The sequence below is a fragment of the Sesamum indicum genome, linkage group LG6 (assembly GCF_000512975.1).
Source record: "Sesamum indicum cultivar Zhongzhi No. 13 linkage group LG6, S_indicum_v1.0, whole genome shotgun sequence".
Classification (NCBI taxonomy): Eukaryota; Viridiplantae; Streptophyta; class Magnoliopsida; order Lamiales; family Pedaliaceae; genus Sesamum; species Sesamum indicum.
Genome location: NC_026150.1, coordinates 6,108,688 through 6,114,788, shown reverse-complemented (window position 1 = coordinate 6,114,788; position 6,101 = coordinate 6,108,688).

Sequence of the window (6,101 nt, the reverse complement as noted above, 5' to 3'; positions counted from 1 at the left end):
TGGTCAAACAGAAGGCAATGCTATGGACTTTGGGTGGACATGTAAAATGTTGTCACCTCCCCAATAACTATGCTTTCTTTCTAAGGGTTCATGTGATGGGTTATTTGATTATAGGAAAAAAAAAATAATAATAATAACTAAATTCAATAACTACAAGTTGTTGCGGGGCTACTAAATTATCTTTTTAAATCAAATGATTCGAGATTGTTGGCTAATTGATTTAAATAGAATAGTTGAAAAGAATTCAATAATTGCTCTATATTTGTGTGATCGACGATTTCTGAAATACTTCAAAATAGATCATGCGCTTGCAGTTGAAGCGCATTACATCATCTGTAGTCCATGTTCATGGATTGAAATGTTTTCCATCATGCAAGTAACGGAAATCTCCTTGGACACATGATATCTAACCACTCTTGTATGTTCACTATATGACTTTGTAAGGGGATGTGGATAACATATGAATGGGGCGTGTGCGCATTTTGTTTTGCAGCTGACCGAGCTTGAAAATCATCATCAACTTGCTTGCAATGTTCTTTACACGCTTCCTTTGTGGCATCCTTTGGAGGATTTAGAGGTGGCGTCACATCTAGGACATAAGCACTCTTTTCACATTCAAATTTTAAGATTATGAATCCAATCGACGTAGTGTGTTTATGTGTGTCAAGAATGCTAGCAAGTGTATTTTTCGACAAGTTCAAAATATCCACAACACAATCGAATTGCAGAGAATAAACATTCATTTGTATTTCACATCACATATATAAAATGGTCTTTATTTATAAATATCTTCCACTATTTTATCAAGATTCTACACCATCAAGATGAAAATCAAGAAATCTTATTTCTTAGTTGGCTTGAAACCCAAATAGAATCACCATAACCCCAATATTGTGAGCCTATATGGGGAATTTAAATGGTAAGCAACTTATACTATTCCATCCCTATGGGTTTGTTTACATTTATGTATAAGTTTGGATTATGATATTTATCCAATTGTGTAAATCATTTTCTTTTATGATATCGACTCAATCCGAATCCTACAAGCCCGAGACAACCCTTGATTGGGCTTGATATGAAATCAGACCACATGTGGTCTGAGAAATCCAAATAGAATTCCACAAAGTATTCAATATTTTTACTATTAAAACTTTTTCATCCATCACTCAATCTTATCAAGTAAACAACTTATAATTTGTATTAATTTATCAAATCCTACAACAATCCATTCGAGTCCTGTCAACCATTTATCCAAACCATGAAAGTAAACGAGCCCTTAAGATATTTTGCATTGTCTCTCCCATAGACCTAATAGTATGAGTCATCTATGGTAATCAAATGTCATGCAAGACTTATCATACGCCTGTTTAGGTGGTACAAGAATACGTTACACGAGTCATGACCAATGTAAAGCCTGTCCAACTATAAGCATTAGTAGAAGTCACAACTTTCGGTTACCTAATATATCCCACAAGTTGTAGCTAACAAATCAAGTAGGATAGGCTGTCATGCCAATTACTTATGATGGAAAGTATGAATTACTGAATCCAACTCTGATGTCCATTTGCTTGATATTTGAATAAAATATTAGTCTAGCTTCCTTAACTTGAAACATTTTCTACTGAGGGTTCCAAAGGCATTTAAATTTATTGATGCAATGTCTCATTGCTCTTAAGCTTCATTTATTGTTATTTCTATCCTAATGCATTGGGCAAGCTTGCAACAAATGAACATTTAATAAAGCATAGTAGTAGATTACTTCATCAAGTAGGTGGAACCGAGTCTTTTACCAAAATTACAGAGAACGAAGGTCTCATATATTTGTGGAAGAACATTATCTACAAGTATAGCCTTCCTAGGGAGTTTGTACATGATAATGGACATCAATTTTAGGGTGAAAAGAGTCAGAATCGATGCCTAGACATGGGCAGTCAACAACACTTTACATCCATGGTTTACTCTTAGGCCAAAGGCCAAGTGGAAGCCATCAACAAGATATTGGTCCAGCACAAAGGCAAAGTTGGAGCAAGTTGGTGGATAATGGGTAGATGTACTCCTTACATATTGGTCCTATAGGACCATACCTAGATTGACCATAAGAGAGACCACGTCAACTTGGTATATAGTGTTGAGTCATACCATCTGAAATGGCATCAAGAAACACACTGGATTTGTCATGTGCCACGGGCTAACCCCAACTTAATTGATGAAGTTTGCGAGAATGTAATAGCCTAGATTGAGTGGTATAATTATAAGGCAGTAAATGCCTATAACAGAAGGGTGAAAAGGATAGAGTTTCAGATAGGAGATTCCGTGCTACGACTAGCTAGTCAGCTAAAACCGGTAGGAAAGTTAGCCAAGAATTGGGAAGGCCATTCAAAATAACTAAGGTGATATGAATTGGAGTATAATAGTTGGAAGATACAAACTAAATGAAGCTATCATGTCCCTAGAATGCTTACAATCTCATAAAGTTCTATGTTTAAATTTTTAGTGTGATAATCTGTTCTTTAAAAATAATCCCTTATCTTGCTTTTAAGGTTGGAAAGGACAATCTATGCCTTATTGTTATCAAATTTTGCTTTTACTTAGCTCATATGCAATTTTACATATAACAACTCAATTCAACTTCGTTAAATATGCTAACATCAGCTAAAGCAACATTCACACTAAGGCAGCATGTGTTTTGTCTTTACTATAGCTCATTTTTTTGACTTCGCCTATATGTCATTACATAAGTGAGAACCACAAACGATCCTAATACCCAAGAAGTAAGAGTAGCTAATAAGTTAACTCTAGCAAAGAACATTTTTGGTCCAGCACAAAGGAGACCAAGAAATTAATGATGAGAAAGAATAATTAATGAAAGTTAATGTAATTAACTATTTATCTTTATAGAAATAAGTGTATGTGAAAAATCAGATAAAAACTAACTTGTCTACCTCATATGAGATGTAGGAGAGAGATAGGAAAATTGGTTAGTTCTCATTTTAAATAATATAATATGATTTCTCTAAAATGAATTTTATGTTAAAATTATTTTTAATTGAAAATCCATCATATGTAACCATATTTTTTTTATTATTTCAAATTATGGTAATTTATTGTTCCATATTTATGGAGAATATTAAAGATTAATTTTCTTAATTTTAGACTTCACCTTTATGATTTTTCAAACTTCCAGTATTTAGTTTTCAAAATTTATGCATTGTTAAAATATTTATGGTAAATAACAATGCTTCGTAAAAAAGAATAATTATTTTCTAACAAAATTGCAACATATTTTACTCTTTCCATATGTTTCAAATTCTTAAATTTGATATATCTTTATTAATGTCTTTTCGTTATGTTCGGCGTATGTCTTATTTATACACATATATATAACATATAGACAATATATGAACAAAAGTGACTTTCATAAGCCAAGGTACGGGGAAATAAATTCTCCCATTGCTTTTTAATTTTTATGTTATTACTTATTTTATTTCATGAGTACATGAATATATTCTCATTTTTTTATGACTTCATGTTTCTTATGTTCCAAAAATTTTTTCATTGACTTTTTATTATCCATTTTTGTTCCATTAGATCATGAAAGATTAAAAGTTCTTTCATTGCTTTTTTTTTTACTTTTTTTAATCATTAATTTTGGTTTCATGAGTTCATAAATCATTATGGCACTCTGCAAGGTACTTTTAGCTGTTCCACCTCTAGTGTCGGAGTTTGCCACAATGGTAACATTTGTGCTCAGTCTTCAATTTCTTGCTACCTTGGCTCTTTTATTTTTATTATTGTTCGAGGAATGCTTCATCGTTTATTTTCTTTTCTTAGGCTTTAATGTCTTTGGAGTAGAGGATGTTAGCAAGAGTAGAGGACGAGCTAACAGGAAAAACTTATGGTAGGAGTACAACAAAGGTTCAAACGCAGCTGCCTTGGAAGTGACCTCTGTCACCCAACAAGTAAAAGCTAGTGCTTTCTCCCAGGGGCTCTTGGACGGGGACTTTTTTAAGTCTTTGGCTAAGAAGCCCATGACCAAATTTGATCATTTCTAGCTTGTACCGCAAAATATATCAACCTGGAGGATGTCCAAGCCTCCAAGAGGGAGAGTCGTGGAGAAAAGGGGAAGGAAGCGAAGGATGAGGCCCCCTCCAAAAAACCGCAAACTGATTTTTCAGATAAAAAGCGAATTCTGCTTTTTTACAATGATTACAGTCATACCAAGAATGTCGCACCTCAATAATGATAATGAGAGATTATCCAAAATGGATACTTGCATGAATATGCATGTTGGGAAAAGACTCGAGGAACATAACTTTATCAGAAACAAGAGGTTGACAAGTCAAGGAGACAAAAGTTTCTAGCTCAAAACCCCTCTCTAAAGAAGGAGCCTAACATGCTTCTAGTAGTAGGATCGAAATTAATGACCCCCCTCGCAGAGGGTCATACGAATGATAGTTGAAGGACCTATTGGGGGCGACTCCCACCATGCTAGAAAGCCACAAGTAAGGAAGCATATGATGTATCCTTGAAGGAAGTACTGAATGTGGACGTGATGGAAGACACCCCCATCATCTAGTTGAGCGAACAAAGCGATTAGAATTCACAAACTCTCACAATGATGCTCTAGTCATCACAGCATTGTTGGCACTCTACTAAGTAGAGTGAATTTTCATAGATTCTGGGAGCTCGGTAGACATATTATTTGGGAAGCTCTTGACCAGATGCAGTTGGGGGATTTCCCCCCTAAAAAACGTGAATACCTCCCTGTATGGTTTCGTTGGGGAGGTAATCATCCTTGGGGTATGATCAAATTTTCTACACCCGGAGATATAGGAGACGTTTAGGGTGGCCCCCTCCAATACGAAAATGCTATATAGAGGTCAGCGGAGAAGCAAAGGAGGGTGAGGAGACGTCCCCAAGGTTCAGCTAGCTGAAGAGTTGTTGAATATTGAACTCATACCAAGAGATCCGAAAAAATCACATGGTTTCCAAATGGATGATGCAATTTAGAGAGAAACAATCTAGTGTTTACGCCGCAATATAGATAACTTTGCATAGACCCCCAAGACTTGGAAGGGATCGATCCAATTGTTATTACGCATCACCTGATTATAGATCCCAGCATCAAGTCGGTGAAACAAAAGAAAAGGCATTTCAGGCCTAAAAAAGATAAGATAATCCAAGCTGAAGTGAACAAATTAACGGCGGTGGGCCATATCAAGGACATACAATTCCTTTAGTGATTATCTAATGTGGTCCTAGTACTTAAGTCTGGAGGAAAGTGGAGGATGTGCATTGATTTCAGGGACATCAATAAAGCGTGTCCCAAAAATTTCTATCATTTGCCCCGAATTGATCAACTAGTTGATTCTACATCTGTTTGTGAACTGTTGAGCATGATGGATGCCTCACAAGGATACCATTAAATTATACTGGCTTCCGAAGATCGTAAAGGAAACATGCAGAATCCTGCCGAAGGGGGACACCTCTATAAATACAGGTTTGGTCCCGAGGCGGGGGACACTTTTCACACTCTAAAATCTTGCTGTCAACTTCTACTTTGCACACCCTTTTGCACTTTGAACATGATTTCTCCTATGAACTTGACTATCATACCACGATTTTTCATTATAAGTTATTTCTTATGATTATTTTTTCTTAATCTAATACTAACTTGAGCATAGAGTGAGTGCTGACGTATTGCTTTGGAGGTTCATTTTCTCAAGTTCTTATATCTCTTGGCCCAAGTTTAGATTCGAATCAAGACTTGTTGGACCCGTACTATTTTCGCATGCATCAATTTTGATGTTGATAATATATTTTTGGAAATTTACTACATACTTCTTTTGAGTTTTGCCAAATAATTATCATAAGTGGAGAATCATTTGCTCATTGGTCTAATCTATTTAATTGGAGAATTTGAAACCAAAAAGAAAAAAAGGGGTTACAAATACAAAAAAGGACTCGGAGAAAGACTAACATACCCCCAGCTACATTCCGAAATTCTTCCCATTTCGACTCCACTGTCGACATTGCTCACTTCACCTCCCAAAAACCCCCACAAACCCCACAGCCGAAACCGTAAAAAAAGCTAAAACCCC